Source organism: Rhinolophus sinicus, chromosome X (genome assembly GCF_036562045.2).
Source record: "Rhinolophus sinicus isolate RSC01 chromosome X, ASM3656204v1, whole genome shotgun sequence".
Classification (NCBI taxonomy): domain Eukaryota; kingdom Metazoa; phylum Chordata; class Mammalia; order Chiroptera; family Rhinolophidae; genus Rhinolophus; species Rhinolophus sinicus.
Window position 1 is genome coordinate 17,653,482 of NC_133768.1, and position 26,850 is coordinate 17,680,331.

The 26,850-nt window shown below is 36.2% G+C and overlaps 1 long non-coding RNA gene across 1 annotated transcript in view; it reads right to left on the reverse strand.

Annotated features, from left to right (window-relative positions):
* The window catches only part of LOC141569541 (uncharacterized), a 742,180-nt gene that overhangs the window by 230,105 nt on the left and 485,225 nt on the right, over positions 1-26,850 (reverse strand). Inside the window, exon 5 of the long non-coding RNA XR_012493260.1 lies at positions 574-756. This is a non-coding gene — a long non-coding RNA (uncharacterized LOC141569541). The remainder of the gene's footprint in view (positions 1-573; positions 757-26,850) is intronic.

A 26,850-nucleotide genomic window follows, 5' to 3' on the forward strand; every position in this document is an offset into this window, starting at 1 on the left:
TGAGATGTTCCCTTAATTCAGACTAATACATTTTTAATTACATAATCTTGGAAAATATTGGAGTATTGATTCCCTAGGATAGCTAAGAATAGATGCAGATCTACGGGATCTATAGAGTCTAATGGGTCAAAAGCTAAAAATCCAGAGGGATGGATGACATCAAACAGCTCCAAGCAATGAAAATTCTTAAAAGCACCCTGTGATGATGGGAAGTGTTGCAGAGATGCACTTATATAAAAAGTTTTGGTAAATATAGCTGTGAATTATTTTGCCCAAGGCTGCTCTTGGGCTGACAGGCAGAACCTGTCTTGCCTGAGGCAAACAGATAATTAGCAGTGGCCAGAAATGCTTGGGCAACAACCTGTGGAGGAAGGGAAGGAAGGAACACACAAAGGAAGTAAAAAGGCCCATTAAAAGTTTCTGGTTTATGAAATACAAGTTCCACGGCTTGGTATATCTAATTAGCTCCCGCAGTGATAGACCTCATTACATTCTATATCCTGTCTGAGGTGACTATACTTGGCATTCCAAGAATTATGAAAACTTCAAAGATTGCTTGTTTCACTTCCTTACCTTTGGCACCTGAGTAGGCCTCCACGGAGAGCCGCCATTTTATATTCTCACAGGAAGTTGTACTTCTTGACTACTTGCATAGTTGAAGTAAACATCAAGGATGGACTTTGAACATGGCCACCAACTGTTCCCATTCTGCTTGTTTCAGCTGAGGAAGACTTCTTGCCCAGGTGATGGGTAGGTCTGTAGGAATAAAAAGAACGAATGGTCTTAGTCTTCTTTCTTTTACCAAATATTTTTGAGTACCTTATAAGTTTCAGGCTCTGTGCAAGTCGTCGGGGATAAAATGGTGAAAACATAGATCGGTCATGAGACCCTGCCCCTTGTATACACATAGTGACTTGGGCTCTTATGCACCCTCCAAAAAGAAAATACCTTGATTTAATAAAACTCATATCATGCATCCTTCTAAAACCCAGACACCTACAAGGCCAGAATAGGCATTCTTTGATTCCCTCTAGCATAATCAACACAGTTGTCCTTCCATTTGCATTATCTGTGAGAGTTTCTGAGAAAATGACAAGTGTGGCACAAGACAGAACCTTTTATTTCTCAATAGCCCCATGTGGGAAAAAGAAAGGAGAGAGGGAAGAAAAAGTTGTATACACTTAAACTTACAGAACCAGTACATTCAAATCAATTCGTTCATTTGTCAAGTACTTATTGAGATCTCACTTTGTATCAGGCACTGTTCTAGACATATGGGTTGCGAAATGAACAAAACAGACAAAAATCTCTGCTTCAGGGAGGTTGCATTCTAGTTGGGGTGAGGCAGGCGATATAAAGATACATATGAGGTAGGTAAAATATTTAGGCTATAAGACAGTGACATGAGCTTAAAACATAAAGCAAGAAAGACAGACACCCTGTCAAGGAGATGGAGGTGCAATTTTCAATATGTGTTCATGAAAACCGGCAGTGAGAGATGATATTTAAATAAAAGACAGAAAGGAGTGAGGTAGTATGTGTATGCCATATGAATAGCTGGGAATAAAACATTCTAGGTAGTTGGATGAAACAACAAGGGCAGAGGCTCAGGGGCAGGGGCATGCTTGGCATTTTCAAAGGCTACAAAACCAGTGTAACTACATTAAAATGAGAGAAGGTGAGAGAGTCAGGTAGAAAATGAAAAGCTAGATCACGTAGGACCTTGTATGTCCTTTTAAGCACTCTCACTCTGAGAGAAATGGGAGCCAATGGATTTGGGGAGTGCCATGATCTTATTTAGGGTTTAGAGGATTATTCTGTAACGGCAGAAAGGCTAATGCAAATGACTATACTGGAAACTCACACCATAAGAACAATAGAAAGAAGAAGAAATAGAAGAAATATTTCATCATTAATAAGGCGTTCATGCTTCCTAAAGAGAACTGTAAAGTTCTGATATGATGCACAAATCTTTGATGTTCAGAGAATGCTATTCTTTATTCCTAAGACATATAAAAATTAATGATCAATCAGCTCAAAATGGCTGAAATTTGGACCCATGAATAGCCTTTCCCAAGAAGTCACATCATCTTGTACCTGAGACTTAATTTGCTCCTTCAGCATGTGATGAGGCATGACTTTAATAGGGTGTGACAACTGACAAGAGAATTAAATTGATGCAAATTAAACTTTAACAATAACATTATATGGAGCTTAAAATCTTTTGCACTTTTGACACTGAATTTATACCACTAAAATAAATCTGCTAAAAACCACTAGAATAAAGGGTCTTTACAGACTACCTGCGAAGGACAATCCATTGTCTTTATAAAAAAAAATCAGAAATTCCTAGTATCAGTTATAGACAGGGTTGATAAGTTGAGGATAGAAGCTTTATATATCTTTAATCAAACCACTGGATAAATTTTAAAATTAAAATTCCTTACTATGGAAAATACCAATTCTGAGTGAATCAGGAATAGAGCACAGGGATAGAAGATGGGGAGAACAGGATGTGTCCCAACACTTTAAATGGTTTAGGACCAAAACATTTCATGATACATATGTATCTATGTAATAGGCATGTAAATAAGATTTCTTTGTGTGTGTATATCCAATTTCTATTTTTAGCTCATTTGCATTTTATCATAATATATTTGTGTCATTTTTTTCTTTATAAAGAATATGGAGGGTTGACACAGTCTGAGGTATATAAATGATAAATGTCTAACTATTACATTGTTTTGTGCACCTGAAACTAATTTAAAAAAGAATATGGTATTGGTTATATTTAATGGCTGGTATTTACTTTAATACAGTAATCAGTACAGTACCACAAAGTTGGTGTATTCCTTGAACCTCTCTCCATATTGTTTTCATTGCCTCTTCAATGGTCTCTATTAAAACTTAGAACATTCAGCTATACTTCCAAAGACTTTAAACCTATCTAACCATGTTACCCTTTTGATCCTATCTAACCAACACCACCTCTGCTCCATATTCACCCTACTTCTATATGCAACTTCTGAGCCAAACTAGTATTATACAACAAAAACACAGATTTGTAGTGTTCCGCAGTATTCAAGAAGCTTTCACAGGTTCATTCCTACATATAAGCCTTTACTCTGTGATGTAGTGTCTACATGTTTCTCCCTTCCTTCATCTTTGTCTCTACATATTCTTAAAACTGAAATTCTACCTCTATAATAAAGCATTCCCCCCAAATTTTCAGGTTGAAACTCATTTCTGCTTTCCCTTCTTGGGGAAACAGTTTAGAGAGCATTTACCTGCTCTCCTGTAGTGCTCACTGTCTACGTTACTTAATTTGATTTTATATGGCTTTTTATATTATTATCTAAGGAGCAAATGTGGGTATGATTTGCCTTTGCAACAAAACTGTATAATTCGTAAGTTCCTGGATCATTCTGATTTTGAATGATTTTGAAAATAACTAGTATGATGCTGCCTACCCAGCCTACTTGTTGGATATGGAACTACTCAAATGTTTCATTCATTCATTTAATGGCTATTTTCTGAATACCTACTACTTGAAAAAATAATGGACAAGACAAACCTGCTCTTTCTTGGTGTATACACTCTAATTGTACATGGGAGAGAAGGGATGACATCTCACCTTAGAAGAAAACAGGACACATAATCATAACTTAAAGTGTTTTTGAAGTATAAACAATTTTCCCAATTACCTTCCTATCCTCTGTATAATCAAGAGCATTCTACCCACTAGTCAGGACATGGAAACAACCTAAGTGTACACTGACAGATGAATGGATAAAGAAAATGTGTCCTATATAAAAAAATTGAACATTATTTCGCCATAAAAAGAAGGAAATCCTGTTATTTCAACAACATGGATGACTCCTGAGTGCATTACAGTAAGTTAAATAAATCAGACAGAGAAAGACAAATACTATATGATCTCATATATGGAATCTAAAAAAAATCAGATTCATAGACAGAGCAGATAAGTGGTTGGGAGTGGGTGAAATAGAGAGATGCTGGGTACAAACTTTCAGTAATAAGATGAATAAGTTCTGGAGAGCTAATGTATGGGATAACTATGGTTAATAATACCATATTGTATACTTGTAATTTGCTACGAGAGTAGATTTAAATGTTTTCACTACATATGAAAAAGAGGTAACTATATGAGGTGAAGGATGTGTTAGGTAACCTTATCATGAAATCATTTCACAATATACAGTGTATTAGTACATCAAATCATCACATTGTACACCTTAAAATTACACAATGTTATCTGTCAATTAAATCTCAATAAAGCTGGGGAAAAAAGAACCACCCTTTACCTTGTTATCCATGAAGAATTTAGAGTTCATATCCTTCAAAACAGAAAATAAACTCTAATTAGTATTAGGAGCTGAAATGTTACATGCCAGGCAATGTTTCCCTTCACTTTTCGTTTTAGTCCAGTGGTAATATCCCTGCCATTGATCAACCTGTTGCGATATTTGAGTCAGCACCATACTTTTTAAATGACATTTTCTAATTTTGTTATTAACAGTAAACTTATCACTGTGCCTTTCATCAATCTGTACAGCAAAATGCAGGCTTATGAAATAGGTACCAAAGTACTAATGAGAGCTCTTATATTTTGGCTGACCTCTACATCCTTACTTCCAATTATCTAATGGACACTTCCACGTAGTATTCTCCCAAGTATCTCAATTCAAAAACATATCAAAAAGTCCCATAGTTCCAGTTAATGGGATTACCAGTCTCACACATCAAAATTCACATCACCTCCTTTCTTACCCTCACAACCATTAAATTCTATCAATTCCATCTCAAAAATATCTTTAAAATTGTGTCTGGCTCCATTATGACTCATCAAGACAATGGTAACAGCATATTTTTACTTCCCTGTATATATTTAAGAAGTTCCTGCTTTTATAACCACAGATAGGATTCTGTTACATTGCCACTCAGAAATTTACAGTGTGTGTTCATAGCCTTTATAACAGAAACCGTGTCCCTTAATCTTGGGCTCAAAGCCCTCTAGAGCTTGACCCCTCAGACTTTTCCATCCTTCATGGCTGTCCTTGGTAAACAGTACCCAGACACCGTCATTTTTTTCCCAGAATAGTTTTTCAATCTTATTGCCCTTAATTAACCCTGAATCTTCTCTAAAATCTGATTTCAGTAAAGGGCCAGATAGTAAATATTTCAGGCTTTGTGGGCCATGTGGTCTCTTTCGCAATTACTCAGCTCTGCTCTTGTGGCACGAAAGCAGCCAAAGATAATACATAAAAAAATTGGTGTGGCTGTGTCCCAATAAAACTTTAATTACAAAAATGGGCACAAGCTAAATTAGGCCCATGGGCTCTGGTTTGCTGGCCACTGACCTAGATCATAGTACAAAGTGACAATTCTCTTATTAAGCAAGCATCAAACGAGCAATCTATTGCTCACACATTATGAGCAGTCACAAAATGTCTAATAATTTGAAAATTTCAAACATATTTTACAATGTATAAATTTACTTTCATTAAAAATAGAAACAAGAAGATAGGGAGGAAATACATCCAGTATTGTCAGTAATTATGAATATGGAAATTCCTTTTCCCAAAATGGCACAGGAATCTATTTCTCAGAAACAGTTAACAAAATATAATGCAGGTTAAGAAATTAACATACCAGAAAACCTATTTCAATTACATTTGGAATCCAATGATAGTAGTTGTTGTTCCTGAGGTTCTCTGTTACCTTTATTTTTATGTATACATTCTTTAATTTACAGTTGCCTAAATTTTCTCTGCTATAACCCCTCATTTGGTTTACTAGGCTTAAGAGTATTTTAAAAATATAAACATTTACCATTGTTTATATTGCTGTTGATAATCTGTGAATTTCTATAGCCTACACATTATTTATTTAAATTTTACAATTTAAATATGATGTATGGAAAAACCAAGGAATTGGAAGAGCACAAACAACTTTGTAAAAGAAGAACAAAGTTGGAAGATTTATACTACCTGATATTAAGATTCAGTATAAAGTTACAGTAATTAAGACATGTAAATAATAATGAACGTCAACTATAATTTTATGTATATAAATATATATACGGTCACAGGATGTGGAGTACAGCACAGGGAATAGAGTCAGTGGAACTGTAACAGCTATATATGATGTCAGAGGGGTAGCAGATTGGGGGAAGGGGGTTATCGCTTTGTGAGGGGTGAAATGTCTAACTATTACATTGTTTTGTACACCTGAAACTAATAAAAAAAAGAATCTGCCAAGTGATACAGTGTAAGTTTAAAAATAACTTACAGAAATGTGAAATAAAAGTAGAACCGCCCTCCCCCCCCAAAAAAAAAGACATGTGGTATTGTTGTAAGGTTTCACATATAGATCAATGGAGAATTCAGAAAAAGACTACACAAAAATGGCAAAGGTGATTTTTGACAAAGGTGCAAAGGTAATTCAATGGATAAGTGATAGTATTTTCAACAAATAGACAAATGGTGTTAGAACAATTAGACATCTGTAAGATGAAAGAATGAAAGGGAAAAGGAAGGAAGGGAGAGAGGGAGGGATGGAGGGAGGGAGGAAGGGAAGAAAGGAGGGAGGAAAGAGGAGAGAAAGTAAGTTCGAGGAGAAAGTAGAATAATTTAAAATATTTCACTGAGTTGGCCAAAAGAGATTAATATGAAGTTTGTTTGTTTGTTTTTTGTTTTCATTTCGTTTTTTAATAAACACAAGAAAAGAGTGTGCCAAGAGGGAATGGTCATCATTGCCAAAGTCTCAGCAGAAAAATCTTGGTAAAAATGGACAGAGGTAAAGCTATTGGATTTGTCAATAATGAAGTTTTTTTGTTTTTGTTTTCATTTCGTTTTTAATAAACACAAGAAAAGAGTGTGCCAAGAGGGAATGGTCATCATTGCCAAAGTCTCAGCAGAAAAATCTTGGTAAAAATGGACAGAGGTAAAGCTATTGGATTTGTCAATAATGAAGTTTTTTTGTTTTTGTTTTTAATTTCAGAGAGGTAAGTTTATTTGAAGGAGGAAAGCAGAATTTCAAAGAGTAATAAGGGATTGAGTGGAAAGTAAATGGAGAAAGACAGCATAAAAACCTTGTGAAGCTGTATGTTTGAAAGATAGGAAAAAGAAATACACAGGGCTATTGCCAGCTTGTAAATACAACCACATGGAGATTCTTTATTTCCCCAATAAGGAAAATCTTGACATCAAAGAAAAAGCTCAGAAGGAGAAGCTAGAAAGGGGACAGGTAAATGCTGGAACAAATTTCTCAAGAGTCAGGAAGAGATAAATTCAAGGACAAAAATAGCTAGCAATTCAGCCTCCATGTACAGAGACCAGGCCTCTGAGAATTATGGGACTCAGCTTATTCCAAAGAAGCTCGCAATAAATCCAGACTATGGACTCTTTCTATACTAAAACTGAACTTTTCCACAGAGGCTGATCTTTTTTAAAATCCTTTTTTTATTTCAGATGTTTTTAAAATGCATTTTTCAGTTATAGTTCACGTACAATATTATATTCGTTTCAGGCATACAACATAGTGATCACAGGCTGATCTTGTTTCTCACTCAATGAGATCCCTAGAAATAATAATTAAAAAATCCCCTATCAGGCTTATTCCCCTGAGTTAGGACTCCCTCAGCAACAAAATCAACCCAGTTCACTGCTAATTTATTCTGAGTAGACTGGTGCACAACCCGCTATCTAATCTATTCCTAGTATACTGGGACATGGCTGTCCCTGGTTCTTTTGGAAGCCTTGAAATCAGATCAACTTGCCATAGTCACATCTTTGTTATCCTTGATCACTGCCTAGTTTGTATAATCTTGATCATCCAAATACTTTCAAATTCTTATTTCCATATTGCACCACATAGGCCTGCCTTGTCCATACTCCTACATTTCTTCTTCCTCTCAATCCTTCCTACTGGGTCCTCTGGGAACTCCTATTTCCTGGCAAAAGCCTGAACATCTTCATCAGATGTCCCCTCTACCTCCTAGCCCTACTCTGTAGTCACCATTGCTATTTCTAAACCATTATTCTTTTTGTTTCTGAAAACTGCTCTTTTGAGACATATGCTATCCCATCGCATCAGTCATTCATTAACATCTCATCTTGCATCAACTTTTCAGCTTGGTTTGTCAGTCACTTGGTAGGATCAGGGGAAAAAACAAACATACAGCAGGAAAATTGCTGAGGAAGAGCATGGAGTACTACCTGGGAGGCAGAATGTGTGAGCTGCATTAAATTCTTAAATAATGGATAAGGTATGTGGTAGGTTGAAGCTGGCTCATACTAGTCCATAAGATACGCTTGTTAAAATTCAGGAATTTTGCAAGCCATTACATTGGTCGCTTGAAATGGGATATTATGGGAGTGCTTATACCATGGACACCTGTAAAAGCTACTAATCAGAACTCTTTTCTCCCCCCTAAGAGCCATTTCTTAAATATTTACCAGCACATCACTAGGTGGTAGGAAGGAAGGAAAATGAAATAAAGAGTGGATATAAGGTCAGGAAAGTTGGAGACAAATTTTGCCTAATTCAAAATTATGTCTAGTACCAATATTATCTTGAAAGTTGAGTCCAAGAAATAAAAATAAGGAAGATTTAAATGGTAGATCTAAGAGTGGCAAGATTAAAGACAGATTCCAAAGGTAAAACAGTGAGAAAATATCTTTCTTTTAGCTTAACAAACAGGTTTCATCCGTATTAATGAGGCCGAATCACAACTGTAAGGAAATGAATGGAGATGATACTGGCAGGTTCTCCTATACCACTGGTTACTCTTCTGTTGAACTCAGTACACCATATTTGTTTATTCTGTGCTTAATTAGGCTACTGGGTATACCTTCAGTCTTCAAAAACTTAGATGGATCAAGAACCTAGGAATCAATAAGAATAATGAGAATACAGACTATAACTGGCTCTTAGGTGCATCTATACAGTGAAAAAAAAAAAGGGTGGAGTTTGTATTCTATCTCCCCTTATCCACTAAAGGATACCGTACAAGTCACATTACCTCTCTGAACTTATTTCCCAAGCTATAATATGGCAATGGAAATGCTTATCTCTTAGAGTAGCTGTGAAAATTACTCAAGATTATGCAGTTTAAAGCATCAAGTCTAGTGCCTTGCTCATAGTAGACACTAAAATGTTTAGTTTCCATCTGATCTATATGCCTAAGTTTTTATTTTCCATGCGGTAAGACTAAATACGTATTCTTGAGAAGATGAAAATATGAAGTCAGAAGACCTAGATGTATTAGGAAGTTTCTCAACACTTCTCTTTTTTCACACCATTGGTAAGGTCTAATCCTGGGGTGGCAAACAATCTGTAAAGGGCTAGACAGTAAATATTATAGGCTTTGTGGTCCATATGTTATGAATATTCTTTTGATTTTTTTCAAACAGTTAAAAATGTAACAACCATTCTTAGCTCACACATCATGGAAAGAGAACTGACTCTGGGTGGTGAACACACAATGCTATATAGATGATGTATTATAGAATTGTACACTTGAAACCTATATAATTTTACTAACCAGTGTCACCCCAATACATTTAATAAAAAATAATAAAAAACATATTTTAAAAAGCATGTAGAAGCCTGGATTTTACCTGTAGGTTGTAGTTTGCTGACCCCAACTCTTATCTTATACTTCAGAAATAAACTATCATAGGGCAGTATTCTTGAAACATATTTTTAAAGCTTGAAATCCTTTGTTCAAGGAAAATCTTGCATGAAAACCACTTGATTCCTGAGTTTCTGTGAGGATAGGAATCTAGCATGTCTCCAATTCCTTGAAGAACCTACCTTTCCATCACCATTCTCTCCATCTCTCTCCATCTCTCTCCATCTCTCTCCATCTCTCTCCATCTCTCTCCATCTCTCTCCATCTCTCTCCATCTCTCTCCATCTCTCTCCATCTCTCTCCATCTCTCTCCATCTCTCTCCTCTCCTCTCCTCTCCTCTCCTCTCCTCTCCTCTCCTCTCCTCTCCTCTCCTCTCCTCTCCTCTCCTCTCCTCTCCTCTCCTCTCCTCTCTCTCTCTCTCTCTCTCTCTCTCTCTCTCTCTGTCACACACACACACACACACACACACACACACAATATCCTTAAGACATTTTATGGGACACTTTTGGAAGTTTTACAATGAAGCATCAAAGAGAAATACTGACAGTTTTGCACTATTTGACACTCTTTAAGGCAAACAAGATTCAAGTATGAAAAGGGCAGGAAACAGTAATTAAGAGAGCCCTCCAAAGTCTACACATCCTTCAAGTTTGGTTTTTCCACATTAGACTCATTTATGCTTTCAGACACTGTCTCTCCACTGAATCTTTTTCTCATTTGAGGAGAATCTCCTTTAGTTGAACACTGTAGATTATCTCTCTTGTCTGCATGATGGTTTGATCCTCTCTCTTTTCTTGGCTGTACTGGTCTCTGTTATTAGAATTTGGCCTCTGCTTTGGTCCCGGGCATATGGCACATGTAGTTCTCAGTCACCCTGCTGTCACAGATTCCTGACCACAAAAGCCAGATCTGAGTTATGAAAAATGCCCTCTAGTCTAATCAATTCAGTGGGAAGGAAATCCATCAAAGCAAAACCCCTGTCCAGATATCCATGGAGAGCCATCAAATGTCAGACTACATTGATAAAGGACGTAAAGCAGAAAACAAACATTTAGTTAAGTCTGCTGTGTGCCCAGTGCTGTGCTAATCATTCATTCTAGAATTAAGAAAAAACGACAAGCTTTTTAGGAATGGTATAAAGTGCAGTCCAATCTTAAGAAAAAAAGCTAAAATGAGTGGTGCTTATAAGTCCTGCCCCTTTAGGTTAAGTATGAATTCCTTCCATGGAAATCTAAAGACACATTTTCTAGCCAGGATAGATACCTGGAGAAGAAACAGATCCAAGAAAAAGCCTTTCTGGAAAGCTACTACAGGCTTCCACTGGCATCTGGGAAAACCAGACTATTTCTAGTGCAAAAACCAATATAGACATTGAAAAGAAAAACGCAAATATGTTATAAAGCTCATCCTCTCTCACTAATGCCAGGTGATAAATAGGCTTTCCTGTGCACATAATCCAAACTGCATGGTGGGGACCTGTTATAATGGAGCAATTCAAGATGCTATCTTTTGGTCTGAAAATAAACAAGTCATTTTTAGTTTTTGGAGGAACCTCCACACTCTTTTCCATAGGGGTTGCACCAATTTGCAATCCCACCAACAGTGCACCAGGGTTGCCTTTTCTCCACATCCTCACCAACACTTGTTATTTGTTGATTTATTGATGATAGCTATTCTGACAAGTGTGAGGTGTTATCTCATTGTGGTTTTGATTTTCATTTCCCTGATGATTAGTGATATTGAGCATCTTTTCATATGTCTATTGTCCAGCTGTATGTCCTCTTTGGAGAAATGTCTTTTCATGTCTTCTGCCCATTTTTCAATTGAATTGTTCATTTTTATGTTATTGAGTTGTATGACCTTCTCATATACTTAACCTCTTATAGGATATATCATTTGCAAACACATTCTCCCATTCAGTGGGTTGCTTTTTTGTTTTGTTGAAGGTTTCCTGCACTGTGCAGAAGCTTTTTAGTTTGATGTGGTCCCTTGTGTTTATTTTTGCTTTTGTTTCACTTGCTTGAGGGGACATATCCAAAAAGATATTCTAAGACTGATGTCAAATAGTTTACTTACTATGTTTTCTTCTAGGAGTTTTATGGTTTCAGGCCTTACATGTAAGTCTTTAGCCCATTCTGAGCTTATTTTTGTATATGATATAAGAGAGTGGTCCAGTTTCATTTTTATGCATGCATCTGTCCAGTGGGACTGCAAACTGATGCAGCCTCTATGGGAAACAGTATGGAGAGTCCTCAAAAAACTAAAAATGAATATAACATATAACCCAGCAATTCCACTTATGGGTATTTATACACAGAAAATGAAAACACTTTCGAAAAGAAAGTGTTCGAAAAGTACTTTCGAAAAGAAAGTATTTTGAAACAAAATAATTTGAAAAGACATATGTACCCCTATGTTCATTGCAGCATTATTTACAATAGCCAAGATATGGAAGCAATATATATATAATTCCACTGTGTACACACACACACACACACACACACACACACACACACAATGGAATATTATACAGCAATAAAAAAGAATGAAATTTTGCCATTTGCGACAACATGGATGGGTCTAGAGAATATTATACTAAGTGAAATAAGTCAGGCAGAGAAAGACAAATATCATATGGTTTCAATTACATACAGAAAATAGACTCATAGAAACAGAGACCAAAAGGATACTTACTGGAAGGGAGGGGCTGGGGGATGGGTGAAAAAAGAAATCAATAATATTGTGATAAGTTTGCACGGTGACAGATGATTACTAGAATTAGTGGGGTGATCACATTGTAAGGTACCAAAAAATGTCAAATCACTATTGTACACCTGAAACTAATCAATATAAGATTGTATACCAACTATACTTAAATTTTAAAAAGATAATATAAAATTCAGTACTGCAGTTTTTAAAAAAAAAAAATAAACAAGACAACAACAACAAAAAAACACACAAAACGTTTAATTCCAGAGTGGTCATGTTATAACATATGCATAATGTCAGATAATATGTGCTAAGTGAAACAAAATGACTGAGCCATTACATTATGAGCTGGTTTTAGTACCTGTAAAAATCGAAAGAAATTTTTTTCAAGGCAATATTTGAAAGTCAGTGCTTCTAATATCTTTCATTATCATCTACCTGTCAGTACTGAAAGAAAGTACATATAAATTGAGACTTAAGATGAACCAAATGACCTGCATAGATTAACTACTATGTGTTTACTTTCCTAGGAGTTCTAGATCTATTCTCCAACTTTCCCCATCCTGCTTTATGTCCTGGGGAAAGACCTTTAGGGACTGCATCAAATGAGTTTCCTTGTCCTCTGACTTTCAGTTGGGTAGAGCCAATGGAAAGAACCAATTGGAGATCAGCAAGGAGTGTGAGGTGAAGGTATTTATTTCCCTGACTCCTCCCTTTTTTGACAAAATTGATAGGGGCTCCATTTCTCTCCTGAAGGCTTCCACTCTTGTGTGCTAGTAACCATTCTCTGCCTCTGTATCTTCAGGCCAAGTGGTGGTAATGGTTCCTTACTGTCGCTAGTCTTGGGGTACTTTATAGTGCCTTGCTAGTTTCCCTTAAGTGTTTCCCATTAGAGCATACCATTTATTTCTTGCGCTGACACTGAGTGATAATGCAGCTCTTTCTTGACTCTTATTTATAATTGAAACAGGGTATCATCCATTGTTTTCTAGCCAACACTGTATATTGATATCCTGCACTTTACACCTGTTGTAGCAAGTACTAGGGAGTGAAAAGGGCCATAGAGCGAGCCCACGGAGAACTCCAAATGTTGCATTTCTCAAGGATGATAGTTCAAGGGTATTTATATTACCATTATTTGTATATCCTGCATGTGGATTATATTCTTAGTGTATATGAAATAATTCATCATAAAATGCAAAAGCAAGACATAAAATTATTTGCAGTAAAGCTTTGTTTTTATATGTATATATGCATAGAAAAGGTTCTGAAAGGAATTAGGAGAAAATACTAGTGTCATTTGATCATGAGATTAGAGGTGCTCATTTTCTTCTTTTTTTTATTTTATTTTCGAGTTCAATAGAAATATAGTCTGAAGAAAAAATATATAGCCAACAATAAGCAGTAAATAACTTGGAAAAATGGCAATATCTTCAATCAAGATCTAGAGCAGATTCTATACTGAATCATTTCATCAGTAATTGGATCCTCTCAAAAGAGAAACTCCAAATAAAAATTCAGAGATGTGACTAAAAGGCAAAAAGAAGAAAATGCCCCATGAGCCAATGAGAGTATCACCTCTTGCAACAATTATGTCATAGAAGGATTTCAGGAGTCCATTAGAATATGAACTTGCTTATACAGCTGCCAAAGGTGACCTCAATCTCCCAGTCATGTTCTGTTCAGAACCATTATTCAGCTTTCAGTTGCTATGAATAGTACCTGTGTGATATAGTCATGTTTAAAGAAATAGTGGCTGTTCGTTTTCATCTGCAGTTTCTCCTTTAGGCGATTAAGATTTCTTGGAGTTTGCAAAATGTCTGTCCCCTGAGACCTTGCAAAATGAGTGGCAAGTACAAAGACTTTTGATGCTCAATGTCAGAGAGGACAACTCATTTGGCTGTGCCGCAGTCCAGCAATATCAAGACCTGTTGTGAAGATGGCATTTACTAAAACATGCCAATTACTGATTGGAATTTTATGAACTATCTGTAGGCATGAAGTATAACAATCAAATTTATAGATATATCAAAAATGGTGGTTGACGACATCACATTGATTAAATAAACAACATCTTGCCAGCCTTATTCATTATAACACAATATCCAATTTTGATATTTAGATTTGAGATAGGCAGTATGATTTTATAACCTATGGTGTCCTTATCATAACCCTTCTCTAGTGTCTCTCATATGACAGACTGGGTAGAGGTTTTGGGTTAGCTTGACCCCTTTAGTCCATTAGCAAATACATGTCTGATCTTTTTCTAACTCCTTATAACACTTACTGTTTGTAGTAAAGATATTAATGAGTGAAAATTCCAGTCATTAGTGTTTTTTCTAATAGTTTTAGGTATATTTTTAAAAATCTGTTCCCTAATTAAACTCAATTAAACGTTTCCCTATATATCATGACAGGAGACAGTGCGAAACAGGCTAGGCTACTTATTTATGGACTTAATGCAATTAATTTTGAGTAGGGAATCATGAAGCACTTAATAACAGGCTGCATATATGGTTTCATAAATCATAGAATACCTGGTTTGGAAATGGTCTTACAGATCAGCTAGTCCAACCATTTGGCCAGTGCTTGACTCCCTTCTAAAATATATCCATCTATTAGTCTCTATGTCATCCTTGAACTGCTCCAGGAAAGGAGATTTTTTTTGAAGCAACCTATTTGAAATAGGCGCTAATTTCCTTATACATATGTATATAAAAATATTACCCCAAATATACTCACTACTCCTTATTTTAAACTCAGTATGCCATACATTATTGTAAAAAGAAAAGAAAAAAATCCTTTTCTGGTTTTCTTACATATATTCCTTTTAAAAATAAATTTGACAGATCCTGTAGGACTCAGAGCTTTCCTCTCCTTTGACCCACAAAATAAAATAATTAAATAATGGCAAAGACATTTGGAAAACTCACACAATCCTCTAAAAGCTATATTGTATAGGAAAACAAGACAGCTACCAGAAAATCTCTATCAGCTGTTAACAGTTAAACTAATATAATATTGTATGTCAACTATAACTGAAATATAAATTTAAAAAATAATCTACAAAAAGATTTTTAAGAAAGATTAAGAAAAAGAGTTAACAGGACAATGGTAAGTTTCCTGTGTCAAAGAAAGATTCACAAAGAAGTAATTTTAGGACTCTTTTCATTCCAGCTATACAATAAAATGTGTTTGATAAATCTTGGAAAATAAAATATCTTCCTACCTTAAAAACTGACTTGCTGCAATGCCTGACATCCTCCTTTAGAGAGGTATGACTTTGGGACTTAAAGGTCTCTTCGTTTTTAAGATCCCCTGGCACCAAGCCCCCAATACACTCATTATAATCTAAAGCCTTAGTGAAGAGGTAAGTGGTCTGTAATGAGATAATAAACAGGCTTTTGGTGGATAGCAGGGGTCTCAGATTCTGGAAGAGACAGAAAGAGGAAGAGGGAGATGAACTAAAGATAAACATTAATTCCTGCTCAACTTTCCCAGGGCTAGCCCTTCCAATGCACATTACCTTATTTATTCTTACTTTGGGTTTATTTTGAAAGTTTTCTTATAGATCTATCTAAGTCCAGAACCAAGATTGCCAAGTACTTTTTTTTAAAAAAAAAAACAAATGAATGCATCTAAGAACGTTTTGGAAGAATCAAATATCAGTGCTTAAATCTTGGGACACATTAATGTAAAATCTATAGCCAACCATGAATAGTTTTAAGGATAAGAGCTTTTCCTTGTTTAGCATTATGCTGGGCACATGTTAGGTGCTTTATAAAAATACTTCACTGAGTATAGCTGAAGAGCATTTCTAATGCTAAAGGCATGGTGAGTCATTTATCCAGCTGCTTCCAAGTACGAAGAATTAAGTAAGAGGCATTTAGACTGAATCAATTTCTCTATATACTTTCACTTTCTAAACTGGCAAAAGAATCAGAGATGAAGAACAGGCTTCAAAATGACTACATTAAAAGAAACAAATAAGCTGTTTATTTTACACTCAGTTATACATATTGTAAATAAATTATTCATCTAAAAGCTGAAACATTTATGTTAGTTAAGTGCTTGGGATAATCAAAAGTAAAGTGGGTTCAATTACTAAAAATGGGGAGGCAGAGAGAAGAAACCAGACAAAGAAAGACTTAATGATAAAGTGCTCCAATATCATAATGAAAATATGTACACTTTTCTAGGTTATAAAATATTAACTGAATTCAAACTTGCAAGGACAAATAAATAAGTAAAGTATCCAGAAATCTTATATTTCATTGACCAGAAAGGGAAGCATTAATGATTCATTAAAATGAGTTGATTTTTGCCTTTATCATTGTCTTAATGCTGGGATTCCCCCCAAATCATAGTCTGAGACAAAGATCACCTTGCTTCTGAAGGTTAAGTGCTGTTATTGGCCTCTGCCATTCCAGAATTCCCCTCTTTTCCCCACTGGCATTAGGAACCCCAATTCCATGGCAATATCTCTTTCTGTCAACCCTGGCCTTCAGAGGATACCCCTGAACCTCTCAAAGATGTCATTGCTTAAATGCCAGGACATTCCGTATTGCCTTAGTGAAGGGGCTATTCTACAGCCCTTCTGAAGAATATGGTCTAGTGGTGGGTTCACTGGTCTCACAAAATAAATCCATTCTAACATTTCACCTCCCTAAGTCTTCTGCTCCCTTCATCACTATCATGACCAGGTATTCCTGTATTACTATCTCATTTACTGCAGGCCATTATTGTGTCAAAGCTTCAAAGAGCCATCCAAGAGTATATCAGAGCAAAATTCAGGTGTCTTTGACAATACTTTGAATCCCAAATCACTGGTGTGTGCCTATAGGTCAATGATTCCCTGGTCCAATACCCTCATTTCTCACTCCCACATTAGTTCCCCTGGTCCCTGCTAATACCAATCACCCAGTCCTACAATTCCTTCAAGGTGTAAGCTATTTACTCACACAAGAGGGACTGTGTTTCTATGCTTGGGCTGAGCTATGTACGATCTGACTCTGGTTCTCAGTCTTGAGGTATGAAGGTGGCAGGAGCAGTGTCTGAGAAAGACAGACGTTGCATTCAAGTATTATAAGTTGCCTCAGATGAGGTCTTCCCAGTGTATCCAAGCAATAGGGGGTTCTTCCTTCCAGCAAAGAGCAGCGAGCTAATTCTACCAGTTGGAAGATTTAGTGAGATCTGGGGTTCAATATTCTCAGAGGCTGATCTATCTGTATGTATCCATCCAAGTATCGTGGTCACACTCATTTCCTCTCAGCGTACTGACTTTTAGATAGGAGACCTGTCAAGGCTGTGCTTTCAATTTTCTTCGCATCTCTGCCATCTTCAAAATTAGATCTTGGGTCTGATTTGTAGCACGGTGTTCCCAGAAGTTGTAGGAGATAAGGTTCTCCTTACTTGCTTCCATAGAGACCCTCTGGCTTTCAGTGTTTCTTGAGTTGATAGTTGGCTGACCTGACCCTGTCATTTTTTTTACATAGTTCTGAAGTAATTACATTATCTATTCACCTTTATCATGTCATTATAATTATCATTTGCCCTCATATTTTTCCTGTGACATTGCTATCACACAACCAAATATTTCACCTTCCACCTGCACCTTGTCCCAATCCATTATAGGTTAAAGTCTTAGTAATCGTGATGCTTCTAGAAGCAAGCTGACTATTATCATTACTCCATTTTGGCACCAACTCTTTTAGTCTGGTTCCCATAAAAGCAGAATCTGAGAGAAAGACTTACATGCCAATAGTTTATTTGGGAATGTAATCTCATGGAGCAGTGGTTAAATGACAGGCGAGTGTCTCTCTCCTAGAAAGGAAGGAAAGCCAATTTAGGGATGCATTGTCAAGTTGTCCACCAGTAGGGTGACTTGAACTTGAGTCCAATGGACTTCTGAGAAGGCTTACGAAATCCATCTCAGAACCTTCTTTTTGAGGATAAAAGGAGGAGGAAATTACCCTTTGGCTCCTGCCTGCCATTCCTTAATGTGGTTCAGTTGGTCAAGGCTTTCTGGATTGTACATTCCTAAATGCTGAGCTGTTTCTTGTTGACCGTCACTTGCTGTGGTGTCAGAGAAGCCCCAGGGCAGGAAGCGAGCCTGAGGCAAGGCACACTCAGGTTACCTCTGTCAGACTGTTTGAAGCCTCTGATGAACTGGTCACTCCAGCAATGACGAGAGTATGTGGTGGGCTGAGAGGATTTGAGATGTATATAAGAGATGTCCGATATAATTGTCAGCCACAAATAGCATTTATTGTGAGTTCCTCATTTATGCAGCATTGTGACAAGCACTGAGGATGTAACATGTTCTACAAACACATGTGAGATTTACAGTTTGGTTAGGGGGCTACAGGATATATACATGTGCATATAAGAAATATATTTGTAACTGTGTCATATGTATATAAATATATATTTGCGTGAGTAAAGGTTATAAAGGTCATTCACTTTTTTGGAGTGGTCAACTATTATTCTTAGACAAAACACAATCATTTTATTGTTCAAAAACTTGGATTTCATTGTTTTGGCTACATGTAAAATTGGTTTTATTGAATATTTTGGCATTACTGCCACAATTCATATCCTTGGAAAAGCAACCATATGGTAAGATGTCAGGATGATGCTGAGGGCAATGTGTTTCATATACAGTAACAACTCCGTTATCAGAACCCTCAAGAAGAATATATATCTTAATGCTCACACCAGCTAAATATAGGCTTTTCCTGGACCCAACCTTTAAAAAATATTATCAAACTGTAAATCTTGCAAATAATGCCATTTTCTTTGCTTTGGTCACCGGGAAACTTCGAGCCAAACTCCATTCTATTTCTAGTGACCTAATGGGATTTTATAAAAGATATTTCTGTAAACTAACTGTATCTTCTACTTTCATCTTATAAGTCTCCTCTTATGTCCCTTCTCCTTGATCTGTTTGTCAATTTATATTTTATTTTATCTATTTATTTTTATAATAAAAGCCACTTCAGATCCTTATTTATACTGAGATGGGCATAAATTCATCTAATTAAGAACAATTTACATACACAGCTATTAAATATACATTTTAATTTGTATTTTAAACTAAATGTCAGATGAATGTATTGAAAGTGATTGATACAGCAGAGGTATCTGCTATATCAATCACTTTCAATAAACATGAACATGGCACGGTAAAATTGAAGAGCACTTTTACATTGATGGAGAATGAGTGGCTCTGAAGTCATTATTCAACAAAGTGTAAACTCACTATTAAAAAACTGACAGAACTGGCAAAATTAGCAATAGAGCATTAGAGTTGTGTTTTCTTATATCATTTCAAGTCACAATAAAGTCTTAAAAGAAAGTAGAACATTATGCTTCTGGGCATCAGTCTCAGTGATGTTTTTCTGAATTCAATTCCAAAGGAAAGGGAAACAAAACCAAAAATAAATGAATGGAACTACATTGAACTAAAAAGATTCCGCACAGCAAAGGAAATCATCAATGAAACAAAAAAGCAACCAAATGAATGGGAATAGATATTTGCAAATGACATTTCTGATAAAGGGTTAATATCCAAAATATGTAAAGAACTCACATAATTCAACAAGAAACCAAACAATCGAATTAAAAAAATGGGCAGAGGTTCTGGATAAACATTTTTTTCCAAGGAAGACATACAGGCACATAAAAAGATGCTCAACTTCACTAATCATCAGGGAAATGCAAATCAAAATCACAATGAGATATCACTTCACACCTGTTATAATGGCTATCATCAAAAAGACAAAAAATGACAAGTGTTGGAGAGAATATAGAGAAAAGGGAACCCTGTGCACTGTTGGTGGGATTGTAACTTGGAACAGCCACTATGGAAAACAGTATGGAAGGTCCTAAAAAAGTTAAGAATAGAACTACAATGTATGATCCAGCAATCCCACTCCTGGGTATTTATCCAAAGAAAAGGAAAACAGTAATTTGAAAAGGTATATGTACCTCTATGTTCATTGCAGCATTACTTACCGAAAACCTAAGTGTCCATCCATGGATGAACGGATAAAGAAGATGTGGTATATATAAACAATGGAATACTACTCAGCCATAAAAAGATGAAATATTGCCATTTGCAGCAACATAAATGGATCTTGAAGGTATTATGCTAAGTGAAATAACTCAGATGGGAAAGGACAAAAACTGTATGATTTCGCTTACATGTGGAATATAAAACAAAAGAATAACAAATGAACAAACAAAACAAATAAAACAAAAATAAACTAATAGATACACACAACAGATTGGAGGTTACCAGAGGGGAAAGGGTATCTGGGGGCGGGTGAAATGGGAAAATGGGTAAAATATATAGTGATGGATAAAAACTAGACTTTTGGTGGTGAGCACTCAATAGAGTATACAGACACTGAATTATAATGTTGTACATCTGAAATTTATGTAATGTCATTAAACAATGTTACTCCAATAAAAAATAAATTAAAAAATATTTGGAAAAAAAGAAAATAGAAACACTGATTTTACTCTACCTGTCTCATTTACTGCCTAACTATTTAAGTCAGGGAATGTATCTTTACTTAAAATGAGCATATCTATTAAGAATATTAACACTGAGGCTATACTATGAATTTTTATTCATTTTTCTATTTGAAACAATTCAATCTAAAGTTGTCAAATGCACAATCCTGGCACATAACAGAATTTAACCCTATATCACAACAAAATTAAACTTATAAGAAAACCTGTGAAATGAATATTATAGCAAAATATAATGGGTTAAAGTACACATGTGAAATATTGTTCGAAGGTTTTGCCAAGAAATGACAAGTTCCATTGAAATGTTACCTTGCAACTAGTTAGAGTATCTTCATGTTTAAGAAACTATGAATGAAGCAAAGAAATATGATAAATGAGAACCATGAATTAAGGGAATAGAGGATAGAAAACCATGCACATCAAATTATCTGAATATTAGGGTACTCTGAACAATTAAAATCCTGAATCCTCTTAAAGGAGGATGCAAGAATATTCCAATCTTAGAATGGAGGTATTTGACAAAATCTCACAGTGTTTATACCTAGCTAGGGGTTAACAATACCCAGGAGAAATGATGAAATTAGTGCAGCAATTAATCATAGTGAGGAATATAAAATTACAGTGGCATCTCTGTGACCAACCCAGGGGAGGGTGGAGAAAGTCTCTTTAGCAGCTGACTTCCCAGCTCATGATATTAACTAATAGGGAAGTCAAACACAAACCTATCCTGCAGCCTTGTGGTGAAACTACTTCCCAACTATTCACAAATGTAGACTGGACCAAAGCCAAAATACAGTAAAAGTTAAGGCACTGATGTCTCTATGTCTTTGGAAGGAGCATTGAAAGAAAATTATCAGTGAGTTTAATATGAAGGTCTATAATTCACAAGACAAACACTAAATCTAGTCCTTTCCTAGGTAAATATGATTAATTTAAACATCTTAACCATCTGCAGTAATTTTGAAGGGAAGTAAATTTATAAAAAAAAGTAATAAATAATACCTTTTTAAATGCTTCTTTCATTAGCCTTCAACTGGTAGTAGTCATGTGACCAGCTAGTTCATACAAGGATTCATCAGCCATTCTGGAAGAGGTGGGTTATGAGGGTTGGGAGGGGAGAATTCTGCTAACCAGAGGATAACTGAATAAACTGTTCCATTCTTGATTGGCTTAGCTTGTTTATAGTAATCACACCAAAAATTTATGAGCACTTACCACAGACTAAGACCTGCTTTCACATGGCATTTGTTCATTTAATTACCATAACAACCTGTGAAATAGGTATTTTTATTATTCCCATTTTATTGATGAGGAAACAATGGCTTAGAGTAGTTAAGTGCATGCCCAATTTACAGGACCAGTCAGAGAGTGGGAGAGTTGGGATTGAATCATAGATTTTTCCCCAGGGCCCAAACACTTAACCAATTATGTGGTTACTTATGTGGGTACTACCTCTGAAACCCTAGAATCGATTCTCTAGGGAGTTCCAGTCCTGCTCCTGGAAAAGTCCTGATCATATACTTGCTGTTCTATTCTAGAGAATAAACTTCTCTACCATTCCAAAGGAATAATGCATGATTTATAATTTAATACATGGGAGGCATCTTCTTATCTAGTTTCTAAAATAACATCTGTTCCTCTTCTTTCCCTCCTCCCTCTTTTTCCTTGAACTTGAAAAATCAACTTTAGATCAGAAAAAGGCCCTAAAGGCTATTTCATGTGGTCTGACCATTATTTTAAAATGATAAAACCAGGGCCCAAAGAGGTTTATAATTGGTTCGTAGGCCTCCTCAATGTCTGAAATCCTCATCTAGTGCTTTTTTCTATTATGTTACAGTATCTTCCACCTCTGCCCCATGTTTTCCCAGCCACCTGATACAAGAAAGGTGTCATGAAAATCATTTTCTAGTCTCAGTAAAGGGAGGTTTACCACCGGCATTTGGACTGCTCTCATGCTATAGAAACAATAAAAGAGGCTTTACTGAGCTTCTCTACTGCAACCACAGGCTAACTGACACTGGACACAAACAGTCCTGAAAACCAATCTCGATTTTCTGTTTGAACTAAAAGTAAGAAAGCAAACACATGAATGTGTCAGACTGGGGATTTAACCTGGAGAAGAAATAAAAAGCCAGACAGAAATGGAAAGCAAGAAGGAACATAGGAAATAGAAAGGAAAATATCAGCTGTATAAATTAGATTAATACAGGCCCCCCTGGCCATTTTTAGGTTTCACATTTCTAAAATGTGATAAATCAGCCAGTTTTCCTACCTGCATTTCTGCTATCTCCCTACAGCCCTTCTTTCTGACACCGATGGGAAAAAGAATCTGTAAACTGATTACTAATTGACACAAAATTACATGTAAAAGGGCAATTACATGTACACATGTACACACACATACATATATACATTTATACCTCTACACTACATATCAAGTCATGTTAACAATTATTTAAACACTTTAGAGGCAAACTATTGAAATGCATAGTCTTTCTCGCACTGTTTCTCAGGGTGCTACTGGCATTTTGAGTGAAACAATTATTCGTTGGATAGATTATCCCACACATTTCATGATTCGCAACACCTCTGCCTTCTGCCACCAAATCCCAGTAGTTGCACTTAGTTATTATGACAACCTGAAAATACCCTTAGGCATTTCAAAATCCCCCATGGGGTGGGTCAAAACATCCCCGATTAAGGAATACTGGAACTGGAAACAACACTCTCGGTCCAACTCAAAGAAATTATTAATATTATAGATTCATAAATTTTCTTCAAGACTTATTTATTGAGTGTCTGCCATGTGCAAGGCTTTGTGCTAGTTGCTGGACGGTAATCCATGAGTTCAAAAAGATAAGGATTTTGCTGTAATGGAGCATGTATGATGGTGTGAGAGATACATATTGATTAAATCTTCACATACATATACATACACATAAATATATAAATTTAGAACTTTGATAATAGCAACAAAGGGACATATGATATTATTAGAGTCTCCAACAGGAAGATTCGCTTAGATTAGTTAGGGTAGGTTTTGCAAGGAATCTTGAGCTTAAGCTGAGAGCTGCAGCATGAGTTTACTTGGTGCTGATGAAAGGTAAAAACATTCTCAGGAGAGGGAACAGCATGTACAAAGGTACACTGATGAGACAGAGCATGGCAAGTCTGAAAGGTGAACATGAGGCTAGTGTGGCTAGACCTGAGAGAATGAGAGGGAATGTTGTGTGAGATGTGGCTATAGATGTAAATAAGGGTGAATCCACACACTGTCTTATAACCTATGTCAATAAGTAGAATTTCCAGGCATAAAACTCAAGTGAAATTTTGTAGACAGCAGAAGAACGAGATGAATCACATGAGACATAAATCCACCAGTGACTGTTGTCCCAAGAAGCTTATAATCAAATTAACTCTCATCTGAATGGGGATCAAGCTAACACAGATAAAAACATTAATATCTTCAGTGTGTTATAATTGTGTGGAATTTACTCAGTCAACAAATTTGGTGCCTCATCAGTAAAATAAAGACAGTAATACCCCCAGGGTTATGAGTAGGATTAACTGAAATATCCTGAGGAAGAGTATCTAACCCAATATTTGGCACATCCCAGGTGTGCAATTCATGCTTTTAACAAAACTAAGTTTCTTCAGTTGTAAAATAAAGGCAATGATAATTGCTCTGACATCCCAAGGGTGTCATATGGCAAATGGGACAAATTAGTAAAGAAGCACAGGGCATTCTTTTCATCAATAAAAGAATGTGGCATGAATGCCCCTCTGAATTCATCATCCCTTTATTGTTCTATCAGGGGGCTACCTTTATAGGGGCAAACTGCACAGTGGAGTATCTCTCTCCCTTTTGTCCTTGGAAAAGTCATTGGTGGGGGAAAGAAGAAATGATAGTATACAATTTTTTTGTCCTGGTGAAATAACCATTATTTTGATCAGACAGTTTAAATGCTCTAAACATGCACACAATTTTTCTTTGGATGTGTTGCAGAAAATATTGTTTAAGGTGAATTTTGGACCAGCCTATGGATCATTTTGTGAAATATTGACTGTCCATGGTTCTTTTTCCAAGTAAATACAGTTTATAGCAATTTGCTCATAGCATATACCAATGTTCTGGATGCTCTGCCTCATATCTCTTTCCCACCTCTAAATGAACCTGCAGCTGTGGTGACCATTCTCGGTGCACTGACAATTTCCCACTTCAAGTGCCTGTTCTCACTGCTTCTCCACCTAAGGGCTTTCTCTGGAACTGTGAGAGCTTGCTCAGCCTGCTTGCTGGGAAGACTAGAAGTATCTGAAGCTTAACCGTCCCCCAGGCACTACCCTAAGCCAATGAGTTGGTGGACAACTGTTTTATCTAACTTTGTCCTTTAATGGAATAATTCTGAAGCATGTTCCACATTGTTCCTCAGAGGGTCTCCAGTAGGATTGACCCCCACATTGCCTACCATAACATGCTCATTCAAACCCTTTTGGTAGATTTCCCCTTTCCCTGTCTCATGTTCCCTACTTTCTTTTATGTACATCTTATAATTATCTCCCAAATTAACTACCTGCACTCACTTCATGTCTCCCAACGTACTTTTGGGGAATCACAAATTTTGATATAGGATTCCTGGAATTGTCTCGTTCATAATGTACAATTTTCATTACTAACGACACAATGGTATCCAGTCTAAAAACAATCCTGAAACTAATAAAAAACATGCAAAAAAAAAAAAAAACATGGGGAAAAAATCAAACTTATGAATAATAAATGCCAACATTTACAAAAAGAAAGAAAACAAAAATAATTAGGGACCTGTCCTCTACAGAAAGAGGAAATAGCTATCTCCTAAAGCAAAAAGACCAAAATCAAGGATACATTCCCTAGGAAGGAAAGTATGATCTGTTTAGAAGATTAATATTTTGATTTTAAACTCTATTTGAACACTAGGGCATACCAATGCCCACTAACTCGTGAGGGTCATTTACGTTAAAAGCAGTGAGTTGAATAGATTAAGCAATTTAATTTGATAGATGACTTTGTGCCTAAATGTCCTTTACCTCCTTTTGATTCCTAATTGCCTATATTGAAGGTTTTAAGTTTAACTTGCCAAATAAAGCCTAGGAGTAACCTACAAACGTCCCTCATCCAAACTTCTTGGAGTGCTTCCAATAGATGCTAAACTGTGTAACCCATGTAATTAGCTATTTTAGATACTGAATTAGTAAGGATACTAGACCATGACCTCAGTGAGAAAAAGAGCTATACGAGGTGTGATCAAATAATACGGTGAATGTTTAAATAAAAAAATGTATTACAGTAAAAGAGACATTTCCATTAATCCTCCTTAAAATACTCCCCATTGCTTTGATCACGTTTACCCCATCATTCTTGCTACTTTCTGAAGCAGTTCTGAAAGTCTTTTTTCGTGAGTGTATTTAGTTGTACTGTCGTGGCTGCCTCCATGTCTTGAATCAATTCAAAATATTTTCCTCTCATGGTCATTTTGATTTTGGGGAAGAGCCAGAAGTTGCACGGTGCCAGATCTGGTGAATAAGGTGGATGAGGACACACTGTAATGTTTTTATTTGACAGAAATTGCCGTATACCAGAAGCGATGTGTGACACGGAATATTGCCATGATGAAGGATGATTTACAGCATACTTTAAAACACACCTTCTCTCACCTATAGCTCACACCCAACTGACTGCATCGAACAAGTTGAAACTTGTCACACACTGTTACTAAGGTTCAACGTGCCACTTCCCGTATTGAAGATCCCTGCCTTTCCATTGGATGGCACTTGGCAGCAGCATTTACCGTATTTTGTGATCACAACGGAAAGGCTCCGTGTCACACATCGCTTCTGGTATGGCAATTTGTGTCAAATAAAGACATTACAGTGTGTCTCCATCCACCTTATTCACTGGATCTGGCAC